This window comes from Puma concolor, chromosome B3, assembly GCF_028749965.1.
Source record: "Puma concolor isolate L17-30 chromosome B3, mPumCon1.1.hap2, whole genome shotgun sequence".
In the NCBI taxonomy this organism is placed as follows: domain Eukaryota; kingdom Metazoa; phylum Chordata; class Mammalia; order Carnivora; family Felidae; genus Puma; species Puma concolor.
Window position 1 is genome coordinate 91,983,690 of NC_141672.1, and position 14,860 is coordinate 91,998,549.

General features: G+C 35.1%; 1 long non-coding RNA gene across 2 annotated transcripts in view; it reads left to right on the top strand.

Moving 5' to 3' along the window:
* The window catches only part of LOC147580207 (uncharacterized), a 65,888-nt gene extending 58,884 nt beyond the window's left edge, over positions 1-7,004 (top strand). For both annotated transcript variants that reach the window (XR_015252633.1, XR_015252632.1), the window contains one exon: positions 5,556-7,004. This is a non-coding gene — a long non-coding RNA (uncharacterized LOC147580207). The remainder of the gene's footprint in view (positions 1-5,555) is intronic.
* Positions 7,005-14,860: the final 7,856 nt, after the last annotated feature.

A 14,860-nucleotide genomic window follows, 5' to 3' on the forward strand; every position in this document is an offset into this window, starting at 1 on the left:
GAGGAGACCATTTCTCCAAAGATCTGAGCACTGAATGCAAGTGAGAGGAGTAATTTATAGGTTTCAGCCTCCATATTTGTGTTTGGGGCAGGGGGTGGGTTTTGTAAGTGGCAAACAGGGCAAGAAGAACAGGGCAAACAGGGAAGAGGGGTTTCTAAGCCAGAGACCAGAGCATGTTTTAGTTCTGTGGGCCATCTTATGATGTATTCATTTTCCCAAGAGTTGAGGGAGAGAGTTTACATAGAATCTTCCTATATATTACTGTTTGAGAAATACATAATTTGTTCAATGATGAGTAATAAAAAGTAAACTGGGATAACATTAACACAAAGATACTGTAAGGAAAAAGGATGTAACAGCAAAACAGAATTCAAAAGAAAGTTTACACAGGATGTTATACTTTTATAGTCTTTCAGACTTAACCTCCAAAAGGATTATTCCTTCTTTACTACCACAAGAACAAAAAAAGCTTCCTTCAAATACGGCTCTTTTTTCATAACCTATAAATAAACAGTGTAACACTAAAAAAGAAAATCAAAACAATGTAACAATATAGGGGTGCCTCGGTGGCTCAGTCAGTTAAGCATCCGACTCTTGATTGTGGCTCAGGTCATGATCTCATAGTTCAAGAGATGGAGTTCCACGTTGGGCTCTGCATTGACAGCACAGAGCCTGCTTGGGATTCTCTCTCTGTCTCCCTCTCTCTCTGCCCCTCCCCTGTTGGTGCTTTCTCCCTCTCTCGCAAAATAAATAAATAAACTTAAAAAAAGCAAAGTAACAATATAAATATTTAAAGATAATATTTTTAAAGCTTTTCTGAAAGAAAAAAAAAAAGATTGACCATTAAATGGAAAGTGAGGAACATAAAAGGCCATGTCAGGAAAAATCAACACAAAACATTTAACAACAAGACATATCCTAGTAAACTTAATGAATGTAAAGGAATAAAAAGAAATCTTCAGTTAATTAAGTAAAGAGTTCAAGTCACTTCTTAGGGGAAAAAATATCAAACAGGCTTCAGATTTCCCCACAGCAACATTCAATCCCAGAATATAATAGGGAGATAACTATAAAATACCTGAATAAAGAGGGGCGCCTGGGTGGCGCAGTCGGTTAAGCGTCCGACTTCAGCCAGGTCACGATCTCACGGTCCGTGAGTTCGAGCCCCGCGTCGGGCTCTGGGCTGATGGCTCAGAGCCTGGAGCCTGTTTCCGATTCTGTGTCTCCCTCTCTCTCTGCCCCTCCCCCGTTCATGCTCTGTCTCTCTCTGTCCCAAAAATAAATAAACGTTGAAAAAAAAATTAAAAAAAAAATACCTGAATAAAGAAAGTCTGAACCAAGGATTTGGCATTCAGACAACCCAACATTCAAGCAGAAAAGCTAAAGAAAAACTGGTTCACTTTGCTGCAAGTCAGGGAATGTTGTTCTTAGGAGTTCTTCCTTGAGGAACATTATTGAAGAATGAACTTCATAAAACTAATAAATGACTTTGAAAATTACCAGAAAAGGATTAGCAGTATGCATAAACTCTATTAAACTTTAGAATAAATTGTAAAATAAATGTGAAAATTAGAATGAAGAGAGTGGAATAATAAATCATATAAAAGAAGTTTACACATAATTTATAGTACCAAGGTGAATACTAAAAAAGGCAATAATATAAATAAAAATTGGTTGACAAGAGATTTAGAAAGAAAAGCTTGTAAATGTTATCACCCATTACAACAGAGACAATAGCTACAGTCTAAAGAAATATGTTAATTGCCACTTAACAATATATTATAAAAATCTTTTCATATCACCTAGAGAGAATCTAGAGCTGTTTTTATTGGTTGTATTCTTGTTTCTGAATATATAATGATTCTTTTAGATATGCCATATTATCGGGATATAGGTTTTCCCCAAATGTTAATATTACAAGAAATTGTGCTGCTGATGGGGTTTTAGAATGGTGGGGGTCCGGAACTGACAGCCTAGAAAGAATTCTTGAGACACCTTTGCTGCAAAAAAGGTGACTTTATTGAAGTACAGGAACAGGGGCAAGGACCTTGGGCAAGAAGAGCTGCCCTGGGTTTCAGCAGAAGTGACTGATTATATACTATGGAGTTGGCGGAGGTAAAGGAAAAAGGGAGGCCTCCAAAAGGACTTTCATATGCTAAAGAGGGCTCCTAAGCTACTGGAGGACTTGTTATTGTCAAGCTAAGGTTGTTTTCCATCTAGTAAGGCATTAACATTAAGACAATATGGAGTTCCTGGAGAAATATTATAGTCTGTATTTGCCTCAAGTATTTGTCAATGGGCAACAGGTTATAAAGAAATTTAATTTTACCTGCCATTTCCTTCTTGTCTTAGTTCCCCACATCACTATGGAGGGGAGGGTGATACTGGATCTCCAGGAAACTGACTCTATAGGTTTCTGGAGATTAGGCTACTGATAAGAATGTCTATTTCTTAAGGGGCACCTGGGTGGCGCAGTCGGTTAAGCGTCCGACTTCAGCCAGGTCACGATCTCGCGGTCCGGGAGTTCGAGCCCCGCGTCAGGCTCTGGGCTGATGGCTCAGAGCCTGGAGCCTGTTTCCGATTCTGTGTCTCCCTCTCTCTCTGCCCCTCCCTCGCTCATGCTCTGTCTCTCTCTGTCCCAAAAATAAATAAAAAAAAAAAGTTAAAAAAAAAAAAAAGAATGTCTATTTCTTATAATTTACTAATATTTGTAACCTGATGGAGACTCAAGTCCTGCATGACTTTGTTCTCTAATCAGTTAACCATTTGTTTTCTCCTTCTCTCAGCTTTAGGGCAGCTAGGAATGCTTGAGGAATATGCATTGAGGAATGCTTGAGGAACACATAATCCATCTAGGTGTGTGTTGGGGGGTGTTGGCTAGCTTGTGCTTTGCCCCCAGTTTGCCTTAATGCTCCCTCATTACTATGAACTGTTAACATGTTTGTGTATTTGCATGATTTTTTTTTATTAAAAAATTGTTTTAAACTTTACTTTTGACAGAAAGAAACAGAGAGTGGGAGCAGGGGAGGAACAGAGAGAGAGGGAGACACAGAATCCAAAGCAGGCTCCAGGCTCTGAGTTGTCAGCACAGAGCCTGACACAGGGCTCGAACTCACGAACTCTGAGATCATGACCGGAGCCAAAGTCAGCCGCTTAACCAACTGAGCCACCCAGGTGCCCCTTGTGTGATTACTTTTTAAGTTAAACTCCTAGTAATGGAATACTAGGGGTCAACAGACTAATTTGGCAAATTTTGGAACTATCTTTTGAAACAAGGAATGGTGATAATTATTTCTCTTGATCCTTGCCAACACTAGAGATCATTGTTGTTTTCTCTCTTTACAGAATTTCTGAGCAGGGGATATGTCATATTTAAATTTAAAATTATTTCATTATGCAAAAACCAAGCAAATTCATTATAGATTGTCTACTTGAATTTATTCATTTTTCAAAACAACTGTTTATTCCTTTTGCCCACATCCCAGGAGGGAGGACAGGAGGGAGGTAAACAGGATGAAGTTTGCATTATTTTCACATTGATCTGCAAATGATCGTCTATTGAGACAATTCTGTATCATGTTTCTCGTAAACACTGCCCCCTTCAAAATTTTTATTTATAGCATTGTTAAAACCATAAATAAATTTGTGCTAAAATCTATTTTTCTTTTTTTCCCAGTAGCTTCTGCCTTTGTGTCATACTCAGAAAAAAATTTTTTGATCCTAATTTTATATCAACTTCTTTTGGTATCTTAATTCTCTAGATTTTCTATAGCGTCTGCGATTTTTTTGGCCTCTTTTTTCTTTTCTGCTTTCTCTAATTTTAACCGAAAATTTTGTCTAATTCCATTCTCTCTCCTCTTTTAGCATATCAATTGTACTTCTCTTTCAAATATTTTTGCTGAGTGCTCTAAAGTTTGAAATATACATTTAGGACAAACTTAAGTCCATTTTTTTTCAGTATGAGATTATGCATTTGGCTTTTTTTTTTTTTTTGTAATTTGAGCACAGGTGACACACAATGTTACATTAGTTTCAAGTGTACAACATAGTAATTCAAAATTCAAAAACTCTATACATTACTCTACAGTCATCACAAGTATACTACCACCTGTAGTATACCATACAATGCTATTCCTACCATACAATGCTATTACAGTATCATTAACTATATTCCCTACGCTATGCCTTTTTTTCCCATGACTTGCTTATTCCACAACTAGAAGCCTGTATCTCCCTCTCCTCTTCACCCATTTTGCCCAATCCCCCCACCCCCTGGCAACCATCAGTTTGTTTGTTCTCTGTATTTACAGGTTTGATTCTGCTTTTTGTTTTGTTTTTTAGATTCCCCATGTAAGTGAAATCTTATACTATTTGTCTTTCTCTGATATAATACCCTCTGAGGCCTTCCATGTTGTTGCAAATGCAAGATCTCATTCTTTTTATGGGTTTATAATATTCCATCACACATATATATATACATATATATGTGTATATATATATATGTATATATACATATATATATGTACACACACACATATATACATATATATATATATATATATATATATATATATATATATATATGTTAAATCTTCTTTATCCATTCATCAATCAAGGGGCACTTGGGCTGTTTCCATATTTTGTCTATTGTAAACAAGGCCACAGTAAACATAGGGCATATATCTTTTTGAATTTGTGTTTTCATTTTCTTTGTGTAAATACCCAATAGTGGAATTATAAACATAATATGGTATTTCCATTTTTAATCTTTTCAGGAATCTCCATACTATTTTCCACAGTGTGTGGAGCAATTTACTTTCCCACCAACAATTCATGAGGGTTCCTTTCTCTCCATAGCCTCTCCAACCCTTGTTATTTCTTGTGTTTTTGATTTTAGCCATTGTGACAAGTATGAGGTAATTATCTCATTGTAGTTCTGATTTGTCCATCCCTGACGATTAGTGATTTTGAGCATCTTTTTGTGTGTCTGTTTGCCATTGGTATGTCTTCTTTGAAAAAAAAGTATTCAGCCCCTTTGCCCATATTTTACTCAGATTACTTTTTATTTATTTATTTTTTTTAGTATTGAGTTATATAAGCTCTTTATGGATTTTGGATATTAACTCCTTATAAGATATGTCCTTGGCAAATATCTTCCCCCACATTCAGTAGGCAGCCTTTTTGTTTTGTTGATGGTTTCTTTCATTGTGCAAAAGCTCTTTATTTTGAAAAGTCCACTTTCAAATAAAACTAACACTTCCTGGTAGCATAGGGTCCTTATAACAAAGTATTCCCAAATCTTCCCTCTAACCCTTATTACATTTGTGATTCATTTCACTTAAACATAATAAGTGATAATCACCTGATTGCTGCTAATATCATTTTAAACAAACTGTTCAAATGTTATATCATTTGCAAATGAAAAAACTTTAAAAACATTGATTTGACCTTTATTTATTGCCTAATACTCTTCCTTTCTTTATGTAGATACAATTTTCTGACCTATATCATCTTCCTTTTTTTAAAATATTTTTTTACGTTTATTTATTTTTCAGAAAGAGAGAGAGCGTGTGCGCAAGTAGGGGAGGGGCAGAGGGAGAGACACAGAATGTGAAGCAGCCTCCAGGCTCTGCAAACCATGCAGGGCTCAAACTCACAAACCATGAGGTCATGACCTGAGACGAAGTCCAATGCTCAACTGACTCAGCCACCCCGGCACCCCTGTTTTGTCTTTTTTAGACTGTATTTGTTGCTTGTGTTGCATTTTCGCATGCCTTGTAATATTTCATTGAGATTCAGACATGACGTATTGGGCAAAAAGAAGCTGAGGTAGACATATATTAAGCATGAAGTTTATGTTTATCAGACTAGGAGTTAGGCTCTGTTTACTGGTCATTGTAGTTCTGGTGTCCGAGGCTAAAATTTCCTCTAGTATCTGGTTTTGGTCTCTCCTTTTGTCTTTGGGTTTCTCTAGAGACTCCTTCTTAAATTGGGTCTGAGGCTTGCAGTTCTTTTGCCTGCAATTCCCTTACAAACTTTTTATCTTTAATTTATTTTTAATTTTTTTTTTATTTTTAGAGGGGCGAGGGGCAGAGAAAGAAGGAGAGAGAGAATCCCAACCAGACTCTATGTTCAGTATGCAGTCTGATGTGGGGCTTGATCCCATGACCCTGGGATCATGACCTGAGCCTAAATCAAGAGTCAGATGCTCAACCAACTAAGCCACCCAGATGCCACGCTGCTAAACTTTTTAATTTCTAGCATTTCCTTTCAATGTTTTTCACAGAATTTCAATCTCTTGGCTTATATTACTAATTTGTTCTGACATATTATCTACTTTTCCATTAGTTTCCATAACAAATGTTACAGTTTTTCAAAAGTTTTCCTGTTTTAGAACTCCATTATCTTTCTCTTATTTCAGTCTGATTCTGATGTTTGCTTTGTTCATTCAGACTGTGTTCTTACCTTGGTTTTTGGTATGTTTTGTAATTTTTTGTTGAAAACTAGCCATGTTGTATTGGGTAACAGGAAGTGAGCTAAACAGGCCTTTAGTATGAGGATTTATAATCTAAGAGATGGGTTGTGTTTATTATAGTTGTATGTACTAGTGATTCAAATTTCCCTTGGGATCCTGTTTTTGTCCCAGTTTCACAAGTGTGTCTCCATTAATATAGCTCTTTTTACCTTTAAATGAAACAGCAAGTTTGGGGGGGGTGTTGCTGAAGTTACAGAAATGTCCTTCTCCCAGGTGGGATAAATCTCTCATAAAGTATTGTTCCCCAGAGAGTTATAGAGACTACTATGGGCATATTTCATAATGGTCACCCTTTCCCTTACCCTGTTGAAGCCAGGAAGAAATCTACCATGAGAATTTAATAGTTCTCCTAAAGTTAAGGGCCATGAAAACATGGGCTCCCCTTAATTCGTTACCCTCCAAAAATTTCTGTCTCATGCAATTCACACTTCATTTTCAGCAAAATTTCAAAATAAACATTTAAGTGTTCATATCAGTTTGTGACTCCAGTGGCTTGTACTCCAGGAAAGTAGATCTTGGTTGTGACTCTGGATTTGCCTGTGTTTCCAGATTTCAGCATGAAGTTTTGCCTCATCTCCTATACTTCCTGATGAGTCAAAAATGATTGATTTTCAGTGTTTTTAGTTTTTCCTTATTGTAAGGAGAGGGATGACAACTTCCAAACTCTATCTGCTAGAGCTGAAACTGGACATGTCCACTTGATTTTATATTATACATAGATTATAATACCATCCAGCCTTCAAATGGTGAGATCTATTCCACAGCCACCTCTTCTTTTTCAGGTAATGACAGAACTCAGGGCTAAACAAGAGGACACACCTTCTACAGTCCTGTAGCTAATTGTACTGGATCTGAATAATTTTCTTGTCCTTTGTCCTTCTCACACACTGTCTCCCTTGACTTCCCATGGGTAGCCATGGGATTTACTGCAGTTTAGTGAGATCTACAAATAATTTTCTTTTTTTTTTTTAAATTTTGTTTAACGTTTATTTTTGAGACAGAGAGAGACAGAGCGTGAACAGGGGAGGGTCAGAGAGAGGGAGACACAGAATCTGAAACAGGCTCCAGGCTCTGAGCTGTCAGCACAGAGCCCCACGCGGGGCTCGAACTCACGGACCGCGAGATCATGACCTGAGCCGAAGTCGGCCGCTTAACCGACTGAGCCACCCAGGCGCCCCTACAAATAATTTTCAATACTAATCTAGAGCAATCTATTTGTCTAGCAATATCCACATTGGCCTGCTGTTTGTTTGGCAGCTCAAGTCTTTTTTACTTTAATGCTAAGGTATTCAATTCTTTTCAAATTAAACATTTTAAAAACTAATAAATGTGATACAGTTCCTCCCTTCAAAAAGTTTGCTGTTACTGCATTTGTATCTTACATCCTAAGGCTGTTAGCAATTCCCTAACACAGATTCTGAGAAGTCTCAAAATACCCCAAAAGTTGGGTAATTTAATTTCAATAATTTCACAGTTTAGAATATCTGACCTTTTGTTCTCCAAGACTTTCTTTCATGTCTAAGAATCCAGACCTTTTCTATTCACAATTGGTGTAGTACAAAAGCAGAATCCGTTTTAGCTTAGTTCTCTTCAGCTTTAGGACTTAGTGTTAGGCATAACTATAATTATGGATTTGAAAATTAGTAGAGAAGAGATTCTGAAAGTTGTAAAATAAAGGCATTCTCTCAGAAACATAGTCTTTTGCCACGTGAAACTCCACACTTTCCACAACTGAAAAGATTTCCAAGAATATGTCCCCTGTTAATAAAGAATTAAAACTTAACATTTTAAAACTCTGATTGTATCTAAGTGTGATAATAATTATTTAAAGCCAGAAAATAATCTTTTAAAAAGTGGGCAGCATGATTTTTTTGATCATCCTAGGATATGGTTTACCAAGTCCACCTAAGTATTATTTAATTTTCTAGGAGAATATATCTATTCAACTTTGCTATATGTTAATTCATTATAGCTGAGAAATTGTGAAGTTATACTTACTTGTAGATTTCATCTGAGTATAAAAGATAACCCCAAATGTTACAGTTTTATTTCTATGACTTTAATCAATTTTTATCTAACTTGCAACCTCTGAAAATTTATCCTAACATTCCTCCTCCCCCTCCCTCTTCTTCTTCTTTCCCCTCCTCCTCCTCCTCCTTCTCCTTCTTCCTCTTTTCTTAAACCAACACTCTGTCAGTGCTTTCCGTGTTCTAGGCCTTCAAGTATTGGTTCTGAGGAGAGGATGCTGTGTTTCTGGGATTCCCGGAACAAGCTAAGATTCTAGTGAAGGTCCATTCTAAATATTCCTCTTCCCACTCTGCCTCACTCTCTGAGCAAGCATATCTTCACAGCCTCTTGTTGCTGGAGTATCTCTCCTTTGTTGCCTGTAAGATGGCCCAACTTGATCCTCTTCCATGAGGTCCATCTATTTCCATGAGGGAATTTATGCAGTAGCTAACACCCAGTTTTAGTAAACAATATTTGTAAAGGACTACATAAACCTGTATTCCCCATATGCTACTCGAACCAGGTTAATTGGCTACTTCCCTGATAAATTAATTACTTTAATAACTTATTTCACATGTTTCTATAATTTTACAAGATTCACATCCTTAAAGTTTTGAAAGTTATACTTTGAAACATGTAAGGAAGAGTATTGCTAAATAGCTCCTATTTGACCATCATATGTCTCAATCCCTTCACTGTTGTGTTTTTTTTTTTTTCCTTTTGTTCTCATTCTCATTTCTACCATTATATTCCATTTACTTGGGGATAATTAGGAGTAGAGGACCTTTATTCTTTGTTATATATTGGATGAAACTGTAGATTCACATTCATTTTTAGGTAATGGATAAAATAATGTATATTTTACAATTTTCAGAAAATAAGATAGAGTGTATATTCAGTTTAATTTCACCAAATGAAGTCAGAATATTTCAATGCATGATAGTGGTTTATTTTTTGTTTACTTGCTTGGCGTATTTGGGCATAAATACATAAATTTTACTGAATCATATTCTAACTTTATAAATTTTCCAAAAGTCTGAACACTAATACACCTTACTTAAATATAGTAATACTGTTTTTAAAACAGAGAAACATATTTCCCATATTTCTTCTTACTTAGGCTGGAAATTTCAAGTTATGGTATCAATTCCAAATGCAGACTAGGAAAATGCCAAAAAAAAAGCAAAGATGACTTTAAAATTTTTATTATAGTGCTTGAAACTCCCATCTGAATATAACATTCTTCAGTAGAATGTCAGTATCATTTTGATATTCTAACATCATCAGTGATTTTTTTTATATTCTGAAAATTGCTATGAATGTATAATATTAAATTTTTTTAAAGATCTTAAAATTCATATGTTGACAAAGCTACAATAGAAAATGATTGCTAGACATTTCATCTTAACCAAAAGGATAAAGGAGCTTATTAAATGACCAAAAATATGAAACTTGGAAACCTGTTCTCCAGTCCACCTCCATATTGTCTCATATCCCATCTCTAGTGAGATATGCTGGGAACTTAACCCGTTCACACCACAGGACTATCCTGAAGCTTAAAATAAAAGACAAAAGTATCTTGTAGTGATGAAATTGCCTTTCTATGAATGATTTTCTTAATACCTATGGTTTCTTGCTGTTACTCTGTATTTATTATTTAGACCTCTGAATTCTCTAGTGATTTGGTTTGTGCTCATAACCATTTGGGTTGGTTTGTGTTTATGACTGGAAACTTTCCTTAAATTCCAACATCTAACCTCTAACTAGCCTCTGTTCCCCATACCTTGACATCAATTTCTAATTCTTGCCTAAAGTGATATTCATGGTCTTGAACTGAGAAAAGACCTACAGATTGCCTTTTGGTGGATGATAGTTTCACCAGTCACTCTCAAGAGTAGCTGAGCTTTTGATATCCTTATTCTACCCAAAGTCTGATTCTGCACTAGAAAAGTTATTTCTTTGATATGTCTTTCCAAGTCCACACTACTGGAGGTGTAAGTTGTCTTCTACTAAGTTTACCTACAAGGAGTTTTTATTTTAAGCATACCATCATCAAAAGAGAGGGAACAGATTAGAAGAAGCAAAATAAGATTAGTACATAATTGCCATCAATCAAAACCTAGTGTTTGCTGCTTTGTACTAAGTAACATCTCTCTTTAAATGAGAACTCTGTTGCTTGGATAAATGTAGTGCAGTCTGGCTTCCTTATTGAGCATCAAAAAATACCTTTCATAAAGGAAGGAGGAGTATATCAAGCTTGTAAAGAACACAAAAACATATGGCATCAAGACTGGATGAATAGGTAAAGAAAGTGTGGTTTATATACACAATGGAATACTACTTGGCAATGAGAAAGAATGGAACATGGTCTTTTGTAGCAATGTGGATGGAACTGGAGAGTGTTATGCTAAGTGAAATAAGTCATAGAGAGAAAGACAGATACCATACATTTCACTCTGATGTGGATCCTGAGAAACTTAACAGAAGACCATGGGGGAGGGGAAGGAAAAAAAAAAGTTAGAGATGGAGGGAGCCAAACCATAGGAGACTCTTGAAAAGTGAAAATAAACTGAGGGTTGATGGGGGGTGGGAGGGAGGGGACAGTGGGGGATGGGCATTGAGGAGGGCACCTGTTGGGATGAGCACTGGGTGTTGTATGGAAACCAATTTGACAATAAATTTCATATTAAAAAAATAAAAATAAATAAATAAATAAAAAGACTGGATTCAAATATTGACTTGCTACCTCCTGTGTGATTGACTTAGGCCAAGTTACTTAAATTTTCTGAAGTAGTAAAAAGCATTTTATATCTCATATGCCTATAATGCAAATTAAATGTAATAATGTATGTAAGATTGTTACTAAGTGCTCAATCAATGATATATAATATTATTGTTATTCTGGCAAAAACCAATTATTATCCATATTTCACTAACCTAAATGCTCAGAATGAGTAGCACAATCTATAACAGTAAAGGCAGCCATTCAGGATGAGTAATCGTGCTTCATTCTCAAGATGACCCTCATGAGGAGACAAAACCAAATGTCCCATTTGCCATATCCACAAATACAACCTTGCGAGAAAATATGAAAGAGTTTTATGACCAGCATATGGGAGTGATTGATTTATTTTTCATCAGGGAATGAAGAGTTCCACAAGATAAATTTTCTAAATAAAGAAGCAAGTTATCAAGGAAAACTCAATTTTTTTGAACTCTGATGGCTGATATTTAGAATATTATTTACTGCATGGTACAGTAACACTGTCGCAAATATTTTTGGATACATATCCAGAAAATATTCCTCAATTCTTATTTGATATAAGAATTTAGATTTTGTGAATCATGATAATTCTAGATAAATTATGACAATAACACAACCTTTGGAGGAGATTAGTTTAAGAGTGTGTTTATGGCCTAGTCTAGTCAACGAATCAAAGACCCGTAAGGGTAGGGGCATCTGGGAAGTTGTTCTTCGCACCAAAGAACATATGACCAAAGAAAACAGTTCTTTCAGTCTCTGAATATTCTTAAGTCTGGATGTAATTAATTTTTGGTAGTGTTAGAGTGAATTAGCAAAAATGAAGGGAGTCAGGTCAAGGACAAGCTGAGACACTGAGGGTAAGAGAGTAGGGAGAGAAGCTTCTTGTGCTGGAAACCTCTAGTTGCATGCATAATATCCATTCTTCCCTACTAATAGGACTCTGATTTCATTGGAATCATCAGTGTAATGAACTAAAAAAATCCTACATTTTCCAGCATCCCTTACAGATGTGAGACTGTGCTATATTTTGTGGCAAGTGAGGTGTAAGTAGAAGGGTTGAATGGGTGAGGCATCCAGGAAAACTTTTTAACAGGGAAACAGATCCACATGTAATGTGCCCTTGTATTTCGACTTGTTCCTTTTCCTGACTGGATAAGTTATGCAATACTTGAGATAGAGAAGCCATTTTACAGCAAGAAACATCATAATGGGAATAAAATACAACCTTTATCTTGCTGAAGCCATTATGTTTTGGTGTTTCTATCATTAGAGAGAAAAGCATTTCCAACTAGTATTCCACTGACTAAGCCAGACGTAAAGGTATCCTCCATCAGTATTTCTTACGTGAGGTAGAAGCTTCTCATCAACTTTACACAAATTTGGCTTACAAATAAAATTATCCTAATGACACACTCTAATAAAAGCTATCAAAAGCACATAGGGTTAATTGTTCTACACTTCACTGTTCTAGGCTGCTATCTGTTATATCAGATATATATACATATATGAATATTGATTTATTTTTCATCAAGGAATGAAGAGTTCCACAGAGGTAAATTTTCTAAATAAAGAAGCAAGTTATCAAGAAAAGTCAATTTGTTTGATCTCTGAGGATTGATATTTAAAATATTAATTACTGCAGGGTATAGTAACACTATATGTATATGTGTATATGTATGTGTGTGTGCATGTAACTGTATAAATATTTATATAGCTGTATAAATATATTTTGAAAAGATTTTGAGTATAGTTGTCATACAATATTATATTAGTTCCAGGTGTGCAACTTGGTCATATATCTATATCTATATCTATATAGAGAGAAGGAGAGATACACACATCACATCTTCCTTATCCAGTCACCTATTGATGGACTTCCATATTTTGGCTATTGTAAATAATGCTTCAATAAGCATAGGGTGCATATATCTTTTCAAATTAGTGTTTTTACTTCCTTTGGGTAAATAGCCACTCATGGAATTATTGAATCATATGGTATTTTTTAAATTTTTGAGGAACATCCAGAGTGTCTTCCACGATGGCTATACCAATTTGCATTCCCACCAGTACTGCATGAGGATTCCTTTTTCTCCACATTCTCACCAACACTTGTTATATCTTGTCTTTTTTATTTTAGCCATTCTGACAGTATGAGTTGATATCTCATTGTTTATTTTTATTGAGATATAATTGACATATAACATTATATTAGTTTCAGGTACAATGATTGCATATTTGTGTATACTGTGAAATGATCACAATAAGTCTATTTGGCATCTGTTACCATACATAGTTATAAAATATTTTTTCTTGTGATAAGAACTTACAAGATCCAATCTCTTAGCAACTTTCAAATATACAACACAGTATTATTAACTGTAGTCACCATGCTATATATTATATACCTGTGACTTCTTTATTTTATAACCAGAAGTTTATACTTTTGACCCCCTTCATCCACTTGTTTAAATTTATTTATTTATTTATTTATTTTGAGAGTGACAGAGAGCATGAGCAGGGGAGGGGCAGAGAGAGAAGGAGAGAGAGAATACCAAGCAGGCTCTGTGCTGTCAGCACATTCTGTTCTCTGTGTCTATGAGCTTATCATTTTTTCTTTTTTAGATGCTACATATAAGTCAGATCATATGATATTTGTCTTTCTCTGACTTATTTCACTAAACATAGTGTCCTCAAAGTCATTATGTTGTCACGAATGGCAAGATTTCATTCTTTATTATGGCTGAATAATACTGCACTGTGTGTGTGTGTGTGTGTGTGTGTGTGTGTGTGTGTGTATTTATATATTTTCCCCTATCCATTTTATTTATCTATTCTTCCATCAGTGGATACTAATGTTGCTTCCATCTCTTCACTATTGTAAATAATGATGCAATGAACATGAGAGTGCATACATCTTTTCAAATCAGTGTTTTTGTTATTTTCAGATAAATACCCGTAGGCGGAAATGGTGGATCATATTGTAGTTCTAATTTTTATACTTTTTAGAAACTATATACTGTTTTCATCGTGAGTGAACCCATTTACAATCCCACCAACAGTACACAAGGTTTTCTTTTTCTTTATATCCGTGTCAATACTTGTTATCTCTTGTCTTCTTGATGATAGTCATTTTAACAGTTGTATAGTGATATCTCATTGTGGTTTTGATATACATTTCCATGATGATTATATATGTGAGCACCTTTTCATGTACCTGTTGGCAATCTGTATGCCTGTTTCAGAATAATATATGTTCAGGTTCTCTGCCCATTTTTTAATCAGATGGGTTGCTTTTCTGCTATTGATTTATATGAGTATTTTATTATTTTATTTTATTTTATTTTATTTTATTTTATTTTATTTTATTTTATTTTATTTTATTTTAGAACATGGAAAAAAATTTATGCAGCTTAGTCATTCCAGCAAATTCTAATCTGGCATACTCAATATTGTAGAAATAATTTCCATGTTTTATTTTAAGTCATATCATCTTACAATTTTCTTGAAGTTCTTGAAGATTAGTGTGGTATATAATGATATTGTATAGATTTAAG